Source organism: Bidens hawaiensis, unplaced genomic scaffold (genome assembly GCF_021521415.1).
Source record: "Bidens hawaiensis isolate Kalapana, Puna unplaced genomic scaffold, B.hawaiensis_p1.1 tig00020121_1, whole genome shotgun sequence".
Classification (NCBI taxonomy): Eukaryota; Viridiplantae; Streptophyta; class Magnoliopsida; order Asterales; family Asteraceae; genus Bidens; species Bidens hawaiensis.
Window position 1 is genome coordinate 384152 of NW_027493060.1, and position 26843 is coordinate 410994.

The window sequence follows — 26843 nt, forward strand, 5'->3', positions numbered from 1 at the left end:
AACATACTCATCCGAATACCCACTAGTGGTACAATCCGAAAGTCTTCATGATCGAACTGGAAATTACAAAGATCTTCCATCATTGAGTCAGTCATATCATTCCCAAAGTGTTGTAAATGAGGATAGAAGATGTGTCACCATTATAAAACTCAAGTTTTCTACTTCCAATAAATATAAATAAATATTGTCTTAGAACTATTTGTAATGGTATATGTGCGTAGATTTTATGTTACGGTATATGTTCGTAGAGGGCTTAGTTGTGTAGAAGGTAAAAATGTTGAATTAGCTTTGGTTGTGACACATATTTTGCGGTATTATTTTTTAAACTTTATGTACTAATATACGTGATGGTATGGTATAAGTTTGAATGGTCTAGAAAAAATGATACGATGTCTTAAAGTATTAAGAGGTATTTTATAATGAAACGTAGTTTCAATCCTACGTTTTTTTAGTATAATTGAATGGACTAAATGATGCTCGAATTCGATAAAAGTGGGTTAATGTTTGGTATTGTTGGCAAAGGTGACTCTATATGCTTTTTAAGAAAAGTAACGCCACCAAATTTAGAAGCTATCAAATTTGAAAGTTTTTAAAAAATTAGTTGTAAAGTTTGAAATGAAAAGGTATCTTTTATATAATTATCTAATTTATATATTTTTACATTCAACAATATAGGGTGGAAGCCCTTTTTTATGTATATAATTTTTGTATTCATCCATGGGCGAATTCACCTTTCAGCCAGGTGAAACATAGGTACCCCTTCAAATATCTAGTATATGTTATAAACTTCTAATATATTAAGCACAATGATCTATGTGCCCCATCTTTATTTTTTTCGGTGCTCCAAACCCAGCTTTTGTGCTCAACTTTCCAAGCCTAAATATAATTTTGTTTTGAAAAATAACAAGCCTAAATTGCTTAATTGTCTAACAACATCATAAATTGAAATTTTGAAATCCGCAAGTTATATGGGAGTGAGAGACGAAAAAGTTTTCACAATCTAATAAGGTATATGCCATCGTTCAGAATTTTTTTTTTGTGATTTTGGTTGTGACATTTGAGCCAAAACAAGGTACACCTCAGTACGTATTTATCGATTAAGCAAATAAACGCCTTTTACGTAACGAACGAACGATTAACCGAACGGGTCGGGTTATGACCCAGAAATCCCGGTGGGCCATCTATAAGTGATATACGTTTAACATAAGCTAAAATATTGGTAATATGGCCTTAGTTCGATAGCAAACAAGTTAAACAAAACAAGCTCGTTTAACTACCCGCTATAAATTTAAACGCGAAAGACAGTTACAAACCAAGCATTGTATCATCCGTTAAGCCGAAAAAGACTTACCATACACTTATTTGAAATGTTTTAAGCGATCCGTGAAAATATTTTTGATTTTTACAAACATATAGTATGTTTTTATAATTTTATACAAAACTAGCCGAAAAACACTCGTTTTCGCACTGTTTAACGCACCCGATAAGTTTTTCGCGCCAAAAACCGAGCCCGAACTAAATTTGGATTGGTTTTTCGCGCCTGTAGAATCAGTTAATGGGCCAAAAATAAGCCCAAGGGAGGGCCTATGGGCTTCCGATCGCAAAAGGGGAAACCCCCCCCCCCCAAGGGTTTTCTTTTTTTTTTAAAACATATTATGAGATATTTTGGCATCAAAATTTGTGATACAACTTCTGGACTTCTTCTTCTCCAGCCAAAATCTCAAGAAACCCTAAGGTAAACAACTTAAATAAGCTACTTTTACACTTGTTTAACATTGATTAATACCAAATAAACATAGTTTGATTGCCAAAAATCATTCCTAACCATGTAAAAATCATAAAAATGGTTCATAAACATGTTTTGATCATACACATGGTAAGGAACCTGGTTTGATAGTTTTTTTGGCCATAAAAACGGATTAAAGGGTTGAAACGGCATTTTTACGGTTCAAAAGTTCGTTTTTGTGCACTAGCCGAAACCCTAAGTTAAAGGGCTATTATATTGATGAAACTTTCTTGGTTTGTGATATAGGACTTGTATCTAGCCTACATAGGAGCACAAGAGCTTGAAACGTTGATTAGAAAGGCGGAAACGAACCAAAACCGCTAAGGTAACGCCGAAACACTCGCTTACGGGCTGTTTAGGTTAAGGTTGTGATGTGCATATTATTAGACCTTGAAATTTTTCATGGAAATCAGGGACCATGTCATTGAGTCCCTGTTAAAATTTGGTAATTTTTCGACCATCCGAGAATATTTGGAAAATTTATTACCGAATTAGGACGTTTAATGGGGAAAATAGTTAAAATGCTTCAAAAATTATGAAATTTTTCTGGGAACTCAGATTTAATTTAATTTGATCACATATGAATTTTGGGATCATTTGGAGAAGTCTAAAGCTGTTTTGTGCATATGTGTTCGTGTGAACTTTTATAGCCGAATTTGGGTCAAAAAGAATATTGCACGAGCTTTTTACATTTTGGAATTGATACAGGTTGTTTTTGGACATAATTTGAGTATTCAGGAATTTTTGTGAAATTTTTGGAAATTGTTTGGGATAAACGGACGATTTTCAGGCGAAATATAGCTGATAAAATGAATTTTTTTTAAATTAATAAATCAGTAAATGATTCCAAAAATATTTTTTATAAAAATATAAATATTTTAATTGATAATTAGTTAAATTTTCATAATTTAACGATTAACAGTTAATTAATTATGCTAATCTGAAGATTAAACAAACTCAGTTTTTATAAAAACCGGCAAGTTCGCGACTAACGAACCTGCGGGAATATCAAAACACCAAGAGGGATCAAAAATCATATTTTTGGATTAATTAAGTAAAAATGAACTTTCCTATGAGAAACCTGGACAATCCGGATAGATTGTGCGCGTTTTTTTTTCTTAAATCAAACTGAATAAATGGAAACATGTCCCGTAGCTAATCCGGGACCCCAGTATGTGATCCTTCTTTATAACTTAATCATTTTATTAACCAATACATTTACCCAAGCTTATTTCCCTATAACTATTTTCTGAACGCGTAAATGAACAACTTGGCCCAGCTGGAAAAACGGGAATCTGAGCCAAGTTCGGTTTTAAGTATTAGACATCGAACAACATCACAACCTAAGCCTATTGCCATTTTCTGGGCATTCCAGCTATACCCAGATTAGTTATACAGCCCAGTTTAGTATTGAGATTATAATAATATTAAAATATTAATATTATTATAATATTGATTATAGGGAACTGTGATTACAAGTTACACAAACCTCAAACCGACGTGCTACTAATTATCTACTAAACAGTAAGTTTCATGACCCTACTTCTAAATTGTTCTACAAATTTTTGGGGTGAAAAGCATGTTTGATTACATATACATACCTGAAACATGTATTGATGTGAATTATCTAAGTGCTAACACCCGAAAGTCCCCTCTAACACAGTGATTAACTTCGAGCCGGTGGCTTGTGAATAGTACTATTGGTTTGACAAACCCAAACGGAGCCGGCATGTGTTACTGAGACTTTTCCCCGTTTGCACATGACCATAATATACAAACACGCTATGTAGTGTTAGACATAGCTACTTGGGGCATATTGTGGGCGGAAAGGGGGCCACAGTGGTCGATTGGACGTGGGAAATGGATGCACGCGGCAGAAACAGTCAAGGCTTCACTGTAGCTTAGCATAATTACATCATTTACATACATACATACTTATATCATGATTACAAGTGTTAACTTGTGAATACTCATAACTGATTTCTTGAAACTCATGAAACTCACAAACTCTAGTAGTTGACCCGTTTTAAACTGCTTTTCAGGTGTACCTAAATCGGAATGATTTGGTGATCTGTTACTTGCCCAAGGTGTGTGGTTGATGCTATGTGAATAGAAGCAAGGGTGCTAGTAGTAAGATCGTATAGTTAACAAACTAGTTTTGTTTGTATCATCTAGACTGTAAAACAATGATAGAACAATGAAATGTAATACAATGTAAATTAGTTTGTAATGTTTCTTTATAAACAATGTTGTTGATACCAGAGGTGTCTGTTACATTCCCGTTTTACGCTTCCGCATTGTGTTAGTCGGGGTGTGACATCGGTTTCTTGTTTTTATTTTGAACTATGAGATATGTTCATCAATTGTTTACATTTTTTATTTTGACTTTTGTTGGTTTCATTTCGTTTTGATTGTTTCTACGTTTCTGGAAATTCAAAAGGTATGGTATTTTTGTTGTCATTTGAAGAATGATGATTCAATTTTTAGGTTCTAAAACGTTATAGCTAATTTAGAGTCTAATATAACTGTTATAATAATTAGACCGAAATATGAATTTATTCGGAGTATTATTTATTAATAATTAATAGTTCTACACTATTTAAATGATGAAAAAACCACTTCTTTGCAGGTGTTAGGAATAAGACTATAACTGTTTGTTTTTAAAAGATAAAATCTCGTAAAGTTCAATTGTAATATGTATTTTCTTTATTATGTTTAATGAAATTTGTTGCTTAAATTTCTATACAAAGTTTATTTAATGTTATTTTTTTACCCCCTACCCCTCCAGTTTGTTCAACCCAACCCATCTTGGGTTGACCCGCTTTAATTTGACCAAACCCGTTCTAGTTTAACCTTTTTTGGCACACAATGACTATAATTTCTGGATATGCCACTGTATTCATCAATATACAAATGTTTTGTAAATTATAAAAATAAAATAAAATAATAATATAGTTTTTTTAACGAAAAAACACAAGAAATTTCGGTTTCTTTTTTGTATATGATTTTAGTCTTGTGCACTAACAATTTACGAATAATAAATCACTTCATAATAAAATTAGGCCCCTTAAAGGTGGCTGAAAAGTTAACATCTAATTTTTAAATTACTGAATATTAATCAAATTCACACCAAAGAAAACGAAAGCCAATTCAGCTAATACGTGTCCACGTATTAGATATATTAATAGTTTTATAATTAAAATGAACACGTAAATATAATTAAAATATATAATTAATAATAATAATAATAATAATAATAATAATAATAATAAAACGACTTGCAATTATTAAAGATTTAATAAAACGTTACTTTCATCTCAATGACTTCAGATCTGTTTTGGTAGATCATGGAGTCGAATATTTTAATCTATCATAATTTAGAGTTAATAATTACTTCATGTGGTTTTAACATGCCATATTTCGAGTTTTAAGTTTAAATATTTGTATTATGTGATTTTTTTCAACAGATCGACGATTAATAATCAATTGTGTTTTATATATAACTAGTTAGGTGCCCGCACGATGTAGCGGGGAACAATACTTAAAGGTTATTAGCACATCAAGCCAAGGCTAGCTCTAGCTCGACTCGAACTTCATACCGAGCCTGACTTATGTTCGTTTAATTTTTTTAAATATTTATGTAACTTGAATACTTTTAATCACATTTTTATAAAACACACAAGGGAAAAAAAATTAAAGCTGAGCAATATTCAGAAAAACTTGAGGGCCAAAGTTGTAAGTAATATTTAAATTTTGAATTGTAACAATTTAAAAAGATAAAAGGTTAGATATGTAATTATATGAAAACATGAGATTGTAAGCATTTGTCCTTTAAAAAACTTATACATTCATGCAGTAATGACTTGTACATTTTAAACCATCGATCTGTTTTAAAAAAAATTTATATTGAAATGTCGACAAAATAAGCTCGTTTAAATAGATATGTTAGGATTTTTGTTAACCATATTTTTGTAAAACAAATATGAGAAAACCAAAAAAAATAAAGTTAAGAGTAAAAAAGGGGTAATCACGAAGGATTAAAGTTGTAACTAACTGTTAAATTTACAAAATTTAAGTAAAGTTGAGTTACTATACTTGTAATTATTTTATACAAATCAAATTAACGTTAGTGATATGTGTGTAAAAGACAAGGCTATCCCTACTTAAACATGCAATTATAATTTGTAAAAGTCTTAAATTCTATCGTCTTAATTTGTCCATTACTTATATTATATCTATAATATATATAAACGAAAACCCTAAAATCCTACGTGTCATGATTTGGTCGCTCCCTCTTTTATGGAAGCCACCTAATTACTTACTTTTTAAATGGAGACCCCTCATTGATTTAACCCAAATTCATGGGTATGTGTCTTACCAAAACCAGATAACTTTTAAACGGGTTATAACATCTCATTAAATTAAAAATAAATCTTACCAATTATTTGATATGAAAATCCTATAAAATAGGGATATACTAAAAATTAATATCCAATTTAAAAAGAAAAGATATTATTTATAATTAATAAACAATTTTATATTAAAAAAACATAAGCTGGTCATGGGTCACCAAATCCAGATAACTTTTAAACGGATTATAACATATCATTTATTTATGAAACATTTTCATTATCAAACCCTAAGTATATTATTAACTTTCTTACAATAAAGAAAATTAAAATCCAAAAAATTAAATATTAAAAACGAAAAATGTAAAACAGCCATTATCTCAAGAAATCATATTTCTTTATTTGTAAATAAAGGCTTCTCATGCATTTAACCCGAATTCACGGGTAAAGGTCTCACCAAACCCAGATAGCTCTTAAAAGAGTTATAAAATCTCATTATATTAAAAAATAATCTAATCAAATATTTGATATGAAAATCCTATAAAATAGGAATATACTAAAAATTAGTATCCTATTTTATTTAAAAAATATATTATTTAAAATTAAGAAACAATTTTATAATAAAGAAAATAAACGAGTAATGGATATCACCAAACCCAGATAACTTTTAAATCGGATTATAACATAAAATTTATTTGTGAAACCATTTCATTATCAAACTTCAAGTATATTAATTATTAACTTTTTTACAATAAATAAAATTAAAATCCAAATATATATATATATATATATATATATAAATATTAAAAACGAATAATGAAAAACAACCCCCGTAATACGGGGGATAAAATCTAGTGTGTGTGTGTGTGTGTGTGTGTGTGTGTATAGGGGTGAGATCCAGTGAAAGCTACTCTTAAAGAGAAAACTTAAAAACTCATAAAAACCACAAAAAAAACTATTTTTAACTTTTAAATTTTTTTTTTGAAGTTTCTTTTTTTTTTCCATTATTCTTATATGTTGTTATTGGTTCCAAAAAAAAAAAAAAACCCTGTCGGTAACCTCGTCGGTGTAGTGCACATGTATAATAGTGTGCATTGCATATATGCAAAAGTGTTTGTATTGCATATAATACAACACTATTGTACATATTTGATACACAGTATTGTATATATGCAATATAAGACTAATACGCACATCGAATACACATTAGTACGTATGTGTAATATAACATTAAGGCACATGTGCACCACATTGACTTTTTTTTTTATTATTATTTTTTTCCATATAATACAACACTGCTACACATATACAATACATAAATATTGAATATATGCAATTAAACACTATTAAACTTAAAAATACATAGTAATACACATGTGTAATATAACGGTATCGTATAGTAATACGTATGTGCATTACAGCGTGTTTTATTTTTATTTTTTTAATTTTTTTTGAGCAAAGGGTAAGAAAATATAAGAATAATGGCAAAAACAGAAAATTGAAAATATTTTTTTATTTTTAATTAAAAATAATTCTTTAGGAGTTTTTAAATTTTCTCTCTAAAGATGAGTTTTCTCTTGATTCTCTCTCTCTCTCTATATATATATAGATATAGATAATTTTGTTACTTTTATTTTAAAAGAACAACCAACTCAATCAATATAACTCTAAATTTACACTGATGTTCACAATGAGACTTGAATCCCAATCACCTAGAAAATAACACACCTTGATAGTTGATAATGCTTTATCACTACATGCCTATTTCTATTTTGACCTTCGCTAACCTCCTCCTCCATCATTCTTCAAAACGACCCTCCTTTGATTGATAATTACTAACATGTTGTTCCAAGTCATGGAGCCAGAGAGACCAGGGAGGTGCGAGTGTTTGGTCCGAAGTGGTGGTCATGACTTTGGAACTATGACTACCGAAAGAGAGACAAGATATGATGAGGCGTTCATGATTCTATAGTCGAATAGAGCATATGCTCGGCCTACGACATTTAAGAAGAGATCCTTCTAAACCTAGTTGATAAAAGCAATTAGTTGGTCGATTGGATAAAAACCTTCTAAGCCTAGTCCCCTGACTCCCCTCAAACAAGAGCAAATTATAACAACCCAAAATAAATGATATTAAAGTATGACTCGTAACAAACTACATATACACTATACACTATGTGTGTAATCAACACTATAATGCATTACATATATCTTGCTATGCTTTTAAGGATGGTTTATCATGTATATGTAAGTATTATTTGATCAAATAATTACCAACGCTTATTATTTGTGTATTTAGTTATACGTGTATGAGTAAAGTGGCAGAAGGTTAATCAGGCATCATGTGGTGGCGTTGATAGCCGAAAGACAATGGTACATGCACAAATCGACCGGTGTGCCGATGGTTGAGTGTTATGTGCCTTATGTCCAAGGTTTGATGCAAAACTACTATCGGGCCGGGGGTCTCACCGGAAGCAGCCTCTATATTCCTACAAGGTAGAGGTAAGGCTGCCTACATCTTACCCTCCTCAGATCCTACCGTAGCTTTGCTATTGGTGGGATATACTGAGTACGACGACGACGATGTTGAGGAGGAGTAAAGAATAGGTGTGGAGATAGACGTCCCTGGTCAGTTAATTAACATGACTTATGAACACATCAATTATTAAAAAAATTACTAATCGAGTTAGTGGGGTGGCTACAAATTAATCTGCCAGATATATTAAAATAATGTCATATTTAAATATTTAAATAACATTACTAAAGGGATCATTTCACCTGCTCCAACATATAAACCTTTTGACATCAACCGATGAATATTCACTAATATTTTCTCTACTTTATAGTTAGTTTACACATAAATTAATCTATAGATTATTCTTCAGAAACATTATAAGAAACCTGTATGTCTAAGGCCTCTAGTTTTTATAGATCTAATTCGGGTTTTCATTTGTGACCTAAGGTTGAAACTCAAATCACGTGATAAAAATATGACCGAGATCTACAAATCAAATGTAACGCCATTACGCCAGCTTACGCATAGTGCTTTATTGAATTCTAAAACCGCAACCGTTAGTTTCAAGCCCGAGTAAGGTGCTTTAATAAGAAAAAGGGTGTGACTAGCTGCTTAAACAAAAAAAAGTTAGCATTATGGTCAATAAGTGTTTCTAGCATGCCCAGTTTGGGCTTAGCAACTTAATTTAAATATGAATTTGGGCTATAATTAAGGGTGGACTACTAGAATACAGATCGAGTGGTGTACAAAAAAACCGGTTCGGAACCGCTTAACTAAAAACCGAACTGAACCGGTTTGTTTCTACATCGGTTTCTACTAAACTGGATTCCAAATTGTCGGTTCGTATAGCGGTCAGAGTATTTCTAATCAAACCGGTTTTAAAATTGGTTTTTTTTTGTCTTAAACTGGGTAAAACCGGTTTAAAACCGGCCCGAACCAGTCAGAATCAGTTTGGCTACTTCTATGCTTAAACCGGTTTCTAAATCAAACCGGTTTAACCTAAACCGGTTTTGAATATGCAAAAACCAAAACCGGTTTTGTATACCTCTGACTAGATCTTGATGGGCAAAGAGCTTAGCCCAACGATAACAAAAGATACAGTAGCCCACTTGGCCCAACATAACCCATTTGTCATTCCCAAATACCTATTTTTGATTAGCTTGTTACCTTGTTGATCCTACCAAACTTTTTTATTATTTATTATTTTTTAATTTTTTTAGTTAGATTTATTGAAACTGGGCTACATTATATCATACATCTATCAACATTTCCTGATTTATTAAGGTTTTATTCAATTTTATGTATCATGAGATTCATTATCTATACTTCATTATGAGAAATTATGAATAATCGGGGTTTCTTTGTACACACAATAAGGCCAATTCTATCGATCTTAACACTTCATATAAATGACACGAGTTGGTTATTGTCGGGTCAATGAGCTCCATTAACTGACCTTCTTGATAAAGTAACCATGCCTAAAATCTTCAAAAAAATAAAAAATTTGAAATAAATTATCTATATAAAGTTAACTCGAGGTGACAAAATGGACGGGTCAAGAGTCATCTATGTTGACCCAAGCTTAGATTGACCCGTTGCCTATAAAATCCATTTGGCAGCTTATATGAGATACCAAGAAGGTTATATGATGGTGGTCATGTTTAAAAAATTCGATTTTTCTTCCCACTCACAAACTTCAACACCAAAACTAAATACATCTTGTACAGAGAAAACACCATCCACTGCGTATTTTGGAGACATGTAACTGTTGCAAAAGAAAAACAAATGTAAGTCGATAAAAGTTAGATTTTATAATTATTTCAGTTCTTGGTTCATGAAAGAAAACTAAACTAAATCTTTACTATTAAGCACTTAATGACGATGAGCCTTTTATTGTTTTGTGTAAGCTCCAAGTATATATGCTGGATAATCCTCCTTTTAGGGGTTGTTTGGTGAGATTGTAAGAGCATCTTGGCGTGGAACCCTTGTACTCTTGTAGGTGTGAAATGTATACTTTCAAGTCTCTCAGGATACGTATTTCTCATGTAAGATAGCAAACGATGATGATGATGATCAAGAACATAAAGGTTGATCGCTATTGAAGAACGGAAGAACGTGGAGTTGCAAATATCTAGGTAATCAAGTTCGTTAATCTTAAGTTATGATTTTAGACGACCTTGAGTAAGTTGATCGAGTCTTGAATGCGATAGGCTTTAACCAAGGTCGTCTAAAATCATTTTGGTTAAGTTTATAAGTTATTTAGGATGAGCATTTTGGTTAAGTTTTAAGTTTATATTTTTGACAAATCCAGACTGAGAAGGATATAAAACTAGTTTCTAGAAGTTCCCAATAAAGAAGTGATCCAGTCATGAAAATTGCTAAATTAGTCACCATGAAACATTCAAATACAAGCATTTTAAGGTAGTGTTTGTTATGGAGGAATGGAAGGTGGAATGTAATAGATCATTCTAAAGGAATGAAAAAAAAACATGTTTGGTTACCATGTATTAATGGAATGGATCATTCCACATGGAATGAAACTCCTTCCATTTTTAAGATTTTCATTCCTTTAGGTATACGTGTTTTTTTTTCATTCCTTCAAAGAATGAAAAAGTCAAAATAGCCAACAATCATTATTACTATTACAAAATTATAATTATATTATCATTATTATTATTATTTTTCAATTATAGTTATATTATTATTATGATTATTATATAATCATCATTATTGTTTTGTATATTATAATATGACTATTATTATATTAGAACTATTACTACATTATCAATATATATATATTTTTAAATTTGATAAGTTAACATCCACAACGCATATACGGTTTAACGATCTCGTTACGGCACGAGGGTGCTAAAAATAGTTATTATGAATATTCATTTATTATTAATATTATTTATTTATTTATTTTTTATTGTTATTACTAATAATAATAATAATAATAATAATAATAATAATAAAGGGATTAATCATTTTATTCATGTATGGTAACCAAACATGACAATGGAATGGTAATGATCCATTTCATTCCTTTGTCCATTCCATTCCCGCATCCATTCCATTCCATTCCCTCATCTGTTTCATAACATACCCTAATAGAAATAAAGAAAAAGTCATGACAATTGCAAAGAAATGAAGGAAACAAATACATCCATTTATTAAAACAGATTCCATTGGAACAACAGAGATCGACCGGATATTGATTATGTAAATGGTAGCACACGCAATCGAACTTCATTTGCATCCCTTTTCCTCGAAATTTTGATACAATCACTCAATTCTTCATCATATCTTAATAGTATCCAATCTCCAACATCGTCACGATAATTGAGCTTAAAAGTCCCGAGGCTCAAACCGGACCTCTTAACAATTTCTTCGACAAGAGTCGAAAATGTTGCTTGCAAGATAGGGATACAAAATTTAAAGATATCAACTCCATGCTCAACTTTAATAGTTAGGGTATTTTGGTCTATTTTGATGGCTGATGGTTCTGAAATTGCACCATTGTTTTTCTTACTTGTGTCAGTTTGATGAACAATGGACAACTTTTTTGCCTCTCTCTTCATATAACTCGGTCCTTGCCACTGCCGGGATGTGAAGGGTCTTTTAATCTACGTTTCAACGTGGATACAGAGACTATACGACAACATCAAAGTTGTTAAGAAAGTTATGATTTTAATATAGAAGATTATGATCTAAGTTCTTTTGCAGCTTCTTTCATGGGTTTTCCAAATTGGTCCTCAATGACTATTCGAGGTAATACTTTTGGAGTTGTCTTGGATACCACCCTAGAAGCTGCAATGTAGTCCCCAACCCTCGCTTTCATTCCTTCTTCTCTAGGTTTCGGCATTGGTGTTGATCCTTTTCCTCTAAAAATCTGAAAAAAATTTTAAAATAAAAATTAATCTCACCAAATATTTGATATGAAAATCCTATAAAATTAGTATCCAGTATTTTTAAAAGATATTATTTATAATGAAGAAACAATTTTATAGTAAAAAATATTCTCACCAAACCTAGATATCTTTTAAACCCAGTTATAACATCTCAGTTGTTTGTGAAACTCTTTTATCATCAAGTCCTAAGTATGTTATTAACTTCTTTACAATAAATAAAATTAAAATCCAAAAAAATACGTAAATATTATAAACGAATAACGTAATGCAACCCCGTAATACGGGGATAAAAACTAGTATCCTAATAATCATTAAACCGTATATGGTATAAACTCCAAGTATAATTCTAAAAACGAAAATTCCCCAAATAGCCATTTTTGACTAACACTTTTCATTTTTAGCCATGGTTTTGAAAAAATACTAAAAATTGCCATTTTTTATGTCGGATCCAACGGAATTTCAACACTATCCGACGGAATTCGTGGATATTTAAAACCGCGGCATGTGTCAACGTATTAATGGATCTGACGGAATTAGTTAAAGAACCGCCGGATATGACGGAATTTTTAATGGATCCGACGGAGTTCTTCATCTTCTACCCCTCAAACCCTAAACCTTCCTAACCAATCTTCATCTCCATCTTTCTTATTTCTCCACAAAATCAAGCAAATCCATAGTGTAAATCGCTTAGAATTTCAAGAACACAACCATAGTATTTAATTTCACCCTAGAACTCAAAATTAAAAACCCCCGAATTGAAAGTTTGGGTTTCGACGAACAAATTAAACATTCGGATCCGATGGAAGCATGAACTGAACCGTCAGATCCGACTGCTTAATATTATGTCGCATAGAACACGAATCCGTCTGACAGCTTAAAAAACATCGGATTCGCCGGAAAATTTAAATGCGTGTCAACATCTGATAGGCTATACTAATCCGTCGGATTATCAGTTCTTGTTTCTGTTAGATCCGACGGAATAATATGGCCATCTTGGGAATTTTTTAAAAACCCTGGCTGTTCTTAGAAAGTGTTGGTCAAAAGTGACTATTTGAAAATTTTCCCATTCTAAAAATAATTTTTAAATCTGATAAATTCATGCCCAAAAATGATAACTTGTCTTTTAAACTAACCAATTTTTCTTTATAAAATACAGCATTTTTATATGAAATTTTGTTTTATTGTTACTGACACTTTATTATATAGCCCATGAGTTTGTGACAATAAACTCTATTTCTTTTTAATAAAATACAATGTATCCAGTATATAGGGGAAAGGATAAATAAAAGGGTGTTTTGCCTAAGGTGGAAGGGGTTGTGAACTCGGCTGGTCCGAGTAGGCCGGGTAGTCTGGGAAAACCGGCCCCCTCTTCCAAGTAGTTAAGCCGAGTAAAAGTACTTGGGTTGAGTAGATGACTATAGATTTGTAGTATGATTTGTTTTGGTTGACTTAAAGGTGGTATTATCATATTATTAGTTTATCGTTGAGCGGGTACTTGGGTACACCACCCCTCTAATTAAAGTATTTTTGGGTTGCTTTGAGGTGACACTACACTATTTGTTTAATTGCGCTTTTGTGATCTATTTATAAAATTCACCTCACTAGATGGTTAATCCATCAGCATAGTTATTTCTAGAATTCACATCACTTAATGCATAAAATTGTTCATTTTAACTTTTTATTTTTCTGCAGAAATTATATTATCGAACAACAATTGTTACAAATAAGTTAATTAAGTTTGATATGAACTCCCTAGCGATGGTTAACTTTATGACATTTTTCATGTCAGACGGAAGTTTTCTTTAGTATCCATTGTGAACGAATATCTTGACGATAACAGTGCGGTCTTTTAACCCATGACAAACTCGTTTATTAAAAAGGATTAGTTTTAGGCTCGATCCTGTTTAAGCTCAGCTGGATTCGAGCTTTTAGCGAGCCAAACTCGAGTAGCTTATGAGCGGCTTAACTCATTTACATTTTACACCCTGCTAAATTTCATTATATGATATTTAGTAATGAAATAAAAATCAGTTACTTATAACACTAAAAATGTCTACCTAGCCATTTCATAGTAAATCATATAACATTAGTATTAGTAACTTATAAACTTAAAAAGACGTCTGTTTCAACAAACGGTCAATTATAATGCTGTCTAAACACCAAGAGCAGTCTTCATTGCATTGCAAATTTAGATCATTGTTACAAAATAGACATTTGATTTAATAAACGTTATCTAACGACCATCTACGAGTGTGATGGTCATTGCGTTAGTTGATGACGGTGCATGGGTGCTTGATGACTTGTCGTCTCTAGGAACATGCTCGGTGTAAAAGAAACCGGGTTGTTTGGGTTCGGGTAATTCTCCTTCACTACTTAGTGTCACTACAACCGAAGACATAGTTGGCCTATCATCGGGGTTTCTTTGTACACACAATAAAGCCAATTCGATCGATCTTAACACTTCGTATAAATGGCATGAGTTGGTTATTGTCGGGTCAATGAGCTCCATTAACTGACCTTCTTGATAAAGTAACCATGCCTAAAATTTGTCAAGAAAAGTATATTTTAGAATATATGAAAGATAAAAAATGGACAAATTGACCCTTTACCCGACCCCTCCGTTTTGCCACTTATAGGAAATACTTACATGTCCTAGAAGGTTATGATGGTGGTTATGGTGGAAAAACCCTCGGTTTTTCTTCCCACTCACAATCTCCAATACCAAAACACCAAAACTAAACACATCTGATTTTACTGAGAAAACACCATTCACTGCGTATTCTGGAGACATATAACCACTACAAAACAAGAACTCTAAGTATGGTAAAAGGGTTTGTAACAAAAAAAACCCTAAAAAACTCGAAAGTAGTAAATCGATCGAACAGGTTGAAACTAGAAAGTTTTCCAACTTGTAATTTTTAACGCATACAACCTCGTAAATTGTCTTATTTAAAAAAAAAGATTTTTATTTTTTAATAACATAGTCCTTTAGTCAAGTTTGTAAATTTTACAATGCACAAAAAAGTGGGACAAAAAGTGTTGTCTAGCCTAACTCGCACTAAAAGTTACCATTTTGACCCCTTATCCGACCCCTCCCATCCGACCCATTTTGTAAATTACAGTTTTTGTAACCAACTTTTTTGTTTTTAAAATATACAAAACTGAAAAAAAAAAAGAAAAAAAAAGTGTTTCGGGTCAACACAAGTACACAACCAGCCCGACCCATACTAAAATGTACCTTTTTGACCAAATACGCAACCCACACACAAACCATTAAGTAAAATATAGTTTTTTTTTTGTTTTTCTTGTTTGTGATATATATATATATATATATATATATATATATATATATATATATAGGATAAGGATCCTAAGAGAATCATTGACAAATTGAAAACTTTGAGAACCATTTTGGACCATTAAAAAAAACCTCTAAAAAAATATTTAAAAAATTATAAAACAAAAAAACAAAAATTTTAAAAAAGTAAAAAAAACCAAAATCCTTATATTTCATTCCGGCTTCATTAAAAAAAACCGAATTTTTTTTAATTCGTATTATACCTATACACATATGTATATTTTCATTTAATCTCTAGTTACGTAATGTACACATATATACATTATCATTTACCTTAAATTATACGTATGTGTATAGAAAAAAACCATATGTGTACATATATGTATAATTTAGCTAAACCGAGGATTTTTTTTTAAGTTTTTTTTTTGTTTTTTTTACAAACCGGGATGATAAATAAGAACTTTGGTTTTTTTAATTTTTTTTTATTTTGGTATTTTTTTTTGTTTTATAACTTTTTTTATTTTTGGGTTCTTTGTGACCCAAAATAGCTCTGATGGTTCTCAATTCTTAAAGATTTCTCACATGATCCTGATCTTATATATAGAGAGAGAGAGAGATAAAAGTGATTAGGGCCAACATGAGCCCAACCTGGCCCGAATTAATATTACCCAATTAGACCCATTCTGCCACTCAGTCTTGACATAGAAAATTGAAGTAGAAAAGAGTATGTAGAAACATACTAAGTTCCAACAACTTTCATTGTATTTGCTTGAGTCTCATCTCCTATAAAGCTTCTAGCCATGCCAAAATCTGATATCTTCGGATTCATATCAAAATCCAACAAAATATTGCTAGCTTTTACTGAAGTCCACGTGCAATCCCGTTTATAATGTTGAACCGTTCGGGCCAATCAAGTAACTTTCGTCGGCATTCATCTAACCAAAATGACAAAAATCATTTTATACTAGTTTATACGTGACAAATTAATATAAACATAAAATTTTAATTAATATGAATACGCGAGGAGAAGGAAACAAACCAAATATGAAGTAATCAAGGCTTTTATTAGGCATGTATTCGTAGATTAACATTTGTTCATCTCCTTGAATGCAACATCCAAGAAGCCTTACAAGATTTCTATGTTGAAGTTTAGATATGCAAATAACTTCGTTTTTGAACTCGTCAAGTCCTTGATTGGATGTTTTCGAGAGACGTTTAACAGCTATTTCTTTTCCGTCTTGAAGAACACCCTAAGATGTAAATATGTTTGATAAAAATATAATCAAACTAATAATAAAAATGTTAGCTAATAGGGGTACAAGTAGTCTAAAACTAACCTTGTAAACGGGTCCATAACCGCCTTCTCCGAGCTTATTATTAAATGAAAAGTTATGCGTAGCTTTAACTATTTTGGATAAACGAAATAATGGCAGCTCGAGATCTTCCTTCTGGCTCTCATTGGTGTAAAGTTGATCGGTATCGGTTCCCGCTTGTTCCTCTACAATGGTAAAAGAGTATGGGTTAAAAAACACAATTTTTACACATAAAAACCTCTAAATTGTTCTTTTAAATTGTTAAAAGTTGGCAAAATGGGCTAGTCTCTAGTCAAAACGGGCCAGCTTGGGTCGGCCCAAAACATTACTTGTTAAAAAACAAATAGTTTTCTTTATAAATACTTCACGTGTTAAAGATACTTACAAAAAAACTAAAGTATTTCAATATAAACGTAACTAAGAATAAAATGATTTAGGAGGTTTTAATTACTTACCTTCTCCCTTTGGAACGGATTTCTTTTTCCATTTTTTCCAAAAAACTAACATAAGGCCCGCGCTTACTAAGACTCCGCCAACTAATGCAAGGATCATCAGAATCATTTTTCGTTTCTTCTTATGAGAACGTGACACGCCTTTTTTCATATCAAAACAGTTAGCATTCGGGTTATTAGTTAAAAAGGAAAAATAAAAAAAATATATTCAAACAAACATAAGTTAAAAGAAATAAACTAAGAATAGTCTGCATCTATCAGAAGGTTATTACTCACTACAAAAAAGATATTTATCACTTTGGTCCTTTTGAACATATTCTAGTAAACCTTTTGAAAAACAGTTCACAAAAGAAAATTAACATATAATTAAAAATAAGTTATTCTTGTTACCTAACTCAGAGAAGGCCATCCTGATATAGAGCACCGACGAACACGACGGGCCTTCTTGAATATCAACCAAATCACAGGTCCAAATCATACACCCCGCCCCACCCGTCTTCAATATATTCGCATAGGCCATACACGAGCAATTCTTCAAACACAACTTCTCACATTGCGACAACGTCACATTCTTATAAAAAAACGAATATTGCAAATCAGGCAACTTAATATTCGCGTGCTTCACAAACCCGTCCTTCTTACAATCCAAAGCCTTCCTCCTCACACACCCTTTAGACCAATTTGCACCATTCCATTCATTTTGATATTTTGGCACAAACTTATCCAAACAACCACATTTTGGAAAACTGTTGATAGCACAACTACCATAAGCACCACACACCAAATCTCAGCCGTCGGTTATAGGGATCGAAAAATAAACAACCCAATCTTTAACTTGGTCAGCCCACACCCATCTTTGTGCTATGCCAGAATGATTCATGGTCAGCCTTGATATCATTGAGGAGTTCAACATTTTATAAGTGTAAAAAACCTCATTCTCATTAAAAACCATATCAAACTTATAAATAGCATTTTGTGGCAAAACTGAAATCCCACCAAAATCAATACCATTCCATGGCTCACTTCTATACTGAAGCACACCATTTTTTCTAATAATTTGGTGCGGGTACCCACGAAGATCACACCCGAACATATATTCACCCGTCGACGGGTCATTATCATTTTTCCATGATGTGATGTAACTTGCCCTCCCGGTTAGCAAATCCTTGCCCATTTTCATCCCGGGCAGCATTGTGTCACCCGGGTAATCAAAACTTTGCCATAGAAAGTTCAAATTATCGTTTTTATCTCGCACAACAAGATTCCCGGAATCTAAAAGTTGTGCTATAGGATTTTGAACAGGTTTTGAATAATTAGAAGACCATAGGATCATGTTATTGTTATTTGAAATGGTGAGTAACCAGGGATTTGTGATCTTTAACATACCCGAATTGTCAGTAACCGGGGTTTCTCGGTTAGCAACCCAAACAACTGTTTTTGTTGGTATGCTTTTGTACCATATGCCAATGTACCGGTTTTTTGAAGTTCCCGGGCTGAAAAAGTCCAATTCAAAAAGCCCACGGGCTGAAACTATCGTGGCACCGTCTTTTAGAGGGAAAGTTGAGGTGATGGTGTCGGTTGAACCCGCGACGATTTGAATTAAAAAGAAAAGGTATCATGAAATATAAGAAGCTGCATTTTTATAAAAAAGAAAGTAGTCATGTTTTATGCAAATAAGAATATAAGAAAGTAGTCACTTTGGTTCTAAGTACAAGACCATTTTCTTGTTTTTTTAATTTATTCATAAGCAAGATACTATAACAAGTAAAAACTAAGACAGTGTTATTGTATTTGTACCTTTTGGATATTGAAGTCGACTGCACGAAACAAGCGTATGATTTCGGCTTAAATGTCTTCATGGCCGAGATTATCATACACGAATTTGAAAAAACTATGCGTTATTTTACTTGAGTAAGCTAAGATAAAATAAGTGTTATGAAACAAGTTGCTATGTTAAGTTAGAGGCTATTTAAGAGTTGTATGAAAGTAGTGCATATGATAAGAAGCTTAAATCATGTCATGTTTTGTCTAGACTTTTGGAGAACTCAAGTTCCCTCAATCCCACAAAGATTGCAAAATGATGGTAGGTTTATAAATATAATAGTTAATTAAGATAAAATCTTGAGGATATGTTGGTTTTTGGGTCATGGATTGGATCTGGGTCCGGGCCCACCTCGGTCGAATTAACAACCTGTCAAGTAATTGTTTTTATTGCACGTAAGAACTTACCTTTTATACTAATCAATATTGTCCTGTTTGCTTATAAGAAAAAGTTTTTAGGAGGTGCAGATGTTAAAAATACTTATGATTTGCTCGAAATCAGCTCATTTGTTCTTGAACCGGGCCAATGTAAGCTCAGGTCATTGGCCTTTTGTTAAGCTTGTTTTAACTAAAATCCAAAAGTTTAATATATATAAAGTGTAACCCAATAGCATAACCAAATTTAAATTTATAGTTTGTTAATTATGCATGATATTTTGTTAATTTTTTTTCTTTTTCATATATATAAGTAGGGATAAGGGACGTATAGTTTATTGTACAAATTATGTTTAACGTAAAAATCGTGCAAAGTCCTTTCGCGTCATAAATACACGTTATGTAAATAAAGTAATTATATATGAAGTAAATAAAATACACTTAAATCTTTATTAACTGCGGACAAAATTACCACGACAAAAAAATAAATTAATATAAAAATAGTGAGCTGGCTCGAATTTTTACGAGCTAAGATTGAGTCAGCATTTTACTCATTAAGATAAAGAGCCAGCTCGGCTCAGCTTGTTTATGACCACTTCTAATATGATAACTACGAGAATCGGTCTTGATACGATGTTTCTTCCATGGAATTAGGAATCCCATCTTCCTAAACTTTGATTTAAAATTGGGATTCACATTTTATCATGTTCCATGCAAAACCCTCAAATCAATGGTTTTGTCATGCATGAAATTAATTAATTATAATAGTTTAGGGATCTCAAAGGCATGCAATATTTGATTATATCATCGTGAGCGTATGAAATCCCTCGTAACAAATAGCAAATTCAAGAACTTTGAAGTTTGAGCATTAACAAAAAAGATCATCCATGATTGTTTGTTTATTTTCTTAGTATTGTTTATGATTTATGCATGTCTCAAAGCATTTGTAGTTTTGGCTTCCAAACACTCACTAGTTCTTGAGCATAAACACTAGCAGACGCTTGATCGAAGACGAACAGTGGTGGGGTTTTTTCGGCTTATGATGAAACTGAATTGGACAGCGGAAGGCGTCTAGGTCCATACGACTCGTATAGATTCCAGTCATGCTAGAATGTGTCAAAACAAAATCGCATACAATTTATGACTGTTATCTTTACAACTCGTATGTTTTGAAATATTTTTAATTATCAATGTTAACTTTTTATAATTACATAAAACTAAAATTTGAAAATATACATCATGGGTATTAGGGCTGGCAATTTATGCATGATACGCAAATACACGATACGAACCTACAAAGTTTTAATAGGTATCATGCATGGCCTTAATAGATATCGTGTACTAAGCATGTATACATAAATCGACCTGTTAAGTACCCGTTAGTACCTAATTAGATTTTTTTATAAATACAAATATATAATAATGCAATATGTGATATGCCCTAAATAGTTAATCATAAATTTTTATACCAAACAATTGATCACGACACATATCATTACAATCCAACATCAAGCAGACGGCGCATAAACCATTCTCCGATTCTCCCTCTTTGGATCTTCGGTAGTCCGGTGATTTCCATCCACATCTCTGGTAGTCGCAGGCCTTCGATTCTCCGGTCTGCTTCTCCGATTCTTCGACAGTTTGGCCTCCTCGCAATTGTAACGGCGCCACGGTATTAGCATATTCGTGTCTTATTGTGTATACCTGGTATTAACAGGTTCGGGTTTGAGATACAGGTACACAATAAGTTTTCGTGTCGTGCACAGGGATACATGTTTCGTGTTTGTGTCTTATCGTGTACGGGTATACACAATATGCTAGTCCTAATGGTACTAGTGTAAGTGAATAATGTAGTGACCTCCATCTCTTCATTCACTAACACGTTTACGAACTGAATGAAAAGATAGAGTTCAATTTTCTGTTTGTACAATACTTGAAAGATGTTTAGAAAGAGTCCATGCCATATAATCGTGTTACATAAGATTTTTTGACAAATGGGCGTGCCACATAAGCAAGAGACTAACAGAGTTAACTATCCGTTAGTCACAGACCGTTGAAAACAGATACACCTTTAGTTGAGACCGTCATCAACCAAGTGTAAAGTTGGGCTGTTATTTACTAATAGGTCATAGTTAAAACTATTTACTATTTAAAACCAATTTTCCTAATGAAAATAAATAAATAGATACACCCAAAATCGTTATATGCATTTAAAGTGTAAACCTAATGAAAATTTCTAACAATTTATATTAACGACTTTTGGGAGTTGTTTAGGTCAACAAGAGAACATATTTTGATAATTCCAAATCATAAGATAAATAATTAAATATGAGTAACGTGTTTTTAAGAATGTTTAACATATGAATAGCATCCTCGCATGGAACTCTCAACGATGTCGTGTGAATGTTCAATTTCTATAATTCTTTATTCTCTAAACATATATTAAAAGAAACTAAAGAAGTGATAGGACTTAATAAGATAATGTAAAATACTAAAATAGTAACATGATATAAGGTTAAAATTAAAATGACTATATGTTAATAATTTTATAAACAAGTCTTTTATGATTCAACTCATTCAAGAGTCAAGACAAATATATAAAATAAACTAAAGGTTATAAAAAGATGCAAAGTTCAAAAAGAATTATTAAAATCATAAATTAAAAAAAAATTACAAGACAAATTAAATCATTTGGGGCTTTATTTTTTATTTTTAAAAGGTTTATAACTTCATACTTGAAAGTATTTTTATATTATAAAGAAATTGGTGGAAGAATCTTCCTTATTCTTTCAACAACTTTTTGAGTCTTGAACTTTACAACATATACATATTTACTAAAGCTATCATATGAGAATTAACACAACATTTCAATTTAAAAGCATGCCACATTTTCCTAAAGCAATGACCGGCTTTGGTACTTTCCACATATTAACATGTCAATTTCCATGCAAATTGGTTTGAAAAAGTATGAAAGTATTTAAATTAGAGGTGAAAAAAAACTGAACTTGAAACCAGAACTGAAAAAAAACTCGGAGCCGGTTTTTTTTGGTTTTTAATACCCTACCCTATCCGTAGGTTACAAATAGGGTATGCATTTAACTACCAAAACCCATACCCGAACTGGACCCGATTTGTACCCGGTGATACCCGAAAACCGGAACCGGTTCCATATCGGAACCGGATTTTCCCAATTCTCGAAACTGGGTTTTTTAAATACCTGAAAAATACCCAAAAATCCCCCTAAAAAGTGCAGCCTCTTAAAAAATCCAATCTATACCCGAAAAAACCCAGAAAAAAACATGCTTTTCAATTACCGGAAATAAGGTAATCAAATACCCGGTTTTAGAATACCTGGGTTCTATACCCGATACATAGGGTATGATTTTTAGAGGAAATACCCAAACTCAGGTATTGCCAATAACCGGTCATACCTGAACCTGGTTTCAGGGTATTTGAAAAATCCGATTTTTGCACCTCTAATTTAAATACCATTCGTATCCTAGTTCTGGATCTGGACGTGGAGGCCCATATGCAATGGCCCAACAACTGAGCAATCCATATATAAGGAAGCCCAGAAGTCTGAACGAAGCAAGCCTATATTAGCACTTAAAAGAAAACATTTCGACTTGATATTATTTTAAACCAACTTTGATGATTGAGTTGTTCATAAATACATTTTAGCTACGAAACATTATCTGTGTTGTAAACTATGTATGGGTTTATAGTTTTCATAAAGCTTTACACATTTGTTTATATTTTCAGGTATAAAAATGGATGGATATTAAGAACAGAAATATAATTTATTATATAAATATTTTAAGGGATTATATAACTAACTTAAGTTTGTACTTGTTACTAACAAGTGTTACACCCGGCGCGTTGCGTCGGAACAGGTCAGTAAAACCTGGGTGATGCAAAACCTAAAAGTTGTTGGTCCCCGGACATTTAAGCGGTAAGTCGACAGGAATTTGGTTGGTTTTGGTTACATGCGTTATGGTATCGAAACTAAAACTCGGGCGTCGGTAAAACATGAACGTTATCAATCCCGGGTGTTGAGGTGGTGAGTCTACGTAAATTCGGTCGGTCTCAGTTACGTTTGTTACGGTATCAAAACTAAAACAAAAAAACAAAACTAAATACAAAAACAAATTTGGCATTCGATTGGTTTTGTTACATTCGTAAAGGTACAATAACTAAAACAAAATGCGGTGAGTCTACGCGAATTCAATCGGTTTCCCTCACATTTTTACGGTACCGTAACTAAAACAAAAAAGAAATAACAAAAAATTAGCATCTGATCGATTTACTTCGGTTTGTTACGATGCCGAAACAAAAGACAAAGTGTCGTCGGCCACTAAGATGCCGCCAAGTGACCTAATCAGACACTTCGGCACCAAAGTTGTCTTATATTATATATAGTAATAGTAATGTGATAGTTAAGTTTAGAATTTTGTTTTACTACGCATGATTATTGACCGTCTAAAATAAAGAGGAAACCTTCAACTCTTTGAATAGATTTTTATATGGATTGATATTAAGAGATCAAAACTAAGATACAAAAACTTAATAGATGATGTAATTATTTGGGATGCCTTCGGGTGCATGCACTCGTGTATATATACAGTTTTGTTTTGTTGGTCGTTAAAGAAAAGAAAAAGAAAACCATCAATTGAACATTGAATATAATTATCTGATATTATACCAATGAGTTGGTGATGTAGTGGTAAGGAAGAGACTTGGTGTTTCATATGACCCGTATTTGATTCCTGCCCACATCATTTAGTTTCGGTGGCACTAGGTGATGATGGGAGACTATGCGAGTAATTAAGTCACGTTCACTAGTTGGATCATTGAATTAAACGGATTTTATCTCACCACATTGTCGTGCCTTCGGGCGAGTGTTCACGGGCATTGGCGTTAAGTCATCACCTGTATCGAAAGGTGTACCCGGTGGGATGAATTTAGCCAGTAGCCTATTTGAAGGATTCGTTAACCATTAAAAAAAAGTATACTAGTTTTATTAATCCACTATCACCTTTCGGTCGCTGCTGGTCCCAACTAACAAATTGGCTGACAACGATCTCACATTTTATCATATATTTTTTCCAACGGTCCATGACTAACAGAACGCTAACACTGTTAGTTGCAGGTTGCCGAAAAACGCTTTTGGCCGGAAAAATCACATTTTTTGCCCGGAAATTCTACTTGAACACCACGACCACCACCACCAACCAACCACCACCACTTGAGCACCGCCAACCGATTCCGGCGATTGTTCTAGGGTTTCGACAACCTTAATAATTGGGACTTTTACTAAAAAAAGGTTCCTAAAGGTCTAATCTATGGTTACAAAAATGTTTGAGATGAAAATGTTGAGCTTTCTGGAAAAAAATGTGAGTTTTTCTAACACCCTGCAACTAATGGCGTTGGCATTCTGTTAATCACGGACCTTTAGAAACAAATATGATAAAAATTAGAAGCGTTATCAACCAATTCATTAATTGAAACCACCAACAACTAAAATATAATAATAATTGAAATTAATAAAAATCAATACAAATAAAAAAAATGATGTGTGAAGAGGTATGCACCTGCCCTAACATCGAGCGGGGCGGGTCAACCCACAAGATATAGACAAGAGGCTTGAAATCAAGATGTCATGAAGGCACAAAGCCAAAACCTATGCGCATGGCGCATATCACATATGCTCACGCATCACATATGCTCACGCGTATCACATGCTCACGCACCATATATGCTCACGCATATCACATCTGCGCGTGGCGCATATCACATATGCTCACGCATATCACATCTGCGCGTGGCGCATCCGCGCGTGGCGCATATCACATATGCCCACGCATCAAAGATCTGCGCATGAAACATCTGCGCGTGAGAATAAAGAGAAGACCTCGCGCATCCTCAGGATAGGCGCATATCACACATGCACATAATCAACCTCGTCCTTATCCAAATCAGGATAAGGACAACCCTGATTGTGCTCATCAGACAACCTTCCAGAAGGTATCCTTTAAGGAATAAAGAATATGCTGATGTTGACAGCTGCCAATGAAAGGTGGACAACTCAGCAAAACCCATGTGCTACCACGTGATTGCACATGGGTCAGGTGAAATACCTTGGTCAGAGAATAATCAATGAAAAAGCACCAGGTGTCCTAAGGACACGTGGCGCGAAGCAATAGGAGGAGGCCAAAAAGGCCTTAATGGGACCTGAGCCCAATGATTGGAAACCCTAACACTATAAATACCACACCACCTCTACAAGGGGAGGTAAGCAAGAAAATACACTCTAAATCCTTACTCACTCTCAGATTATTATTATCTTCTCCTACAATCTCTTATTCTCACACCGGAGGGTTACCCCAAAGAGGACCCCTCTGTCCCTTTCTGAGGGGTAAGTTTACGGTGCTGCTCATTTTGTAGGTGGAAGAATTCATACTCCGGAGAACCATCGGTGATATAGCACACTCATACCCGAGGAAAGTTGATCGTCTACCAGTGAGCCGATCCACGTTTCTTCATTGGCGCCATCACCTGTTACAACGGCAACAAAATCTCATCAGTTCTCTCTGAAAAACTTCACCATGGTTTCCGGTGTTCGAAACAGCGATTAAGTTCTGGAGGATAATGAGCTTGAGGATGTTAATGAGGGACAGCAATTTCTGAGGGCGCCGCGTGATACTGCGCGCACCACCAATAACCATCCCTTCATCACAACACCTAATAGCCAGACTGAAACTCCTCCAGACGATCTCACGTTCCAGAATCTGACTGGTGCAAAACAAAAAGAACCAATGGGTCCAGAAGTTGAAACCAATGACCCTAAAGAATGGCTCATAAACGAACAACGGCGTTTAATGGACAAGTACAATGAGCTGGTCAAACACAAAAAGTTAGCCGACTTAACACAAAGGCTCGCATTTGATAAGCAAACCATTCAGGGAACAACAAAAAGGGCGCGCGCGCCAGAAGATGGTCACTCTGTTCACACCGAACATGCTG

The 26843-nt window shown here is 33.1% G+C and overlaps 1 pseudogene; it reads right to left on the reverse strand.

Annotated features, from left to right (window-relative positions):
• Window positions 1–14794: 14794 nt before the first annotated feature.
• Window positions 14795–19224, reverse strand: LOC143559920 (G-type lectin S-receptor-like serine/threonine-protein kinase At4g27290; annotated as a pseudogene).
• Between the last annotated feature and the right edge of the window lie 7619 nt (window positions 19225–26843).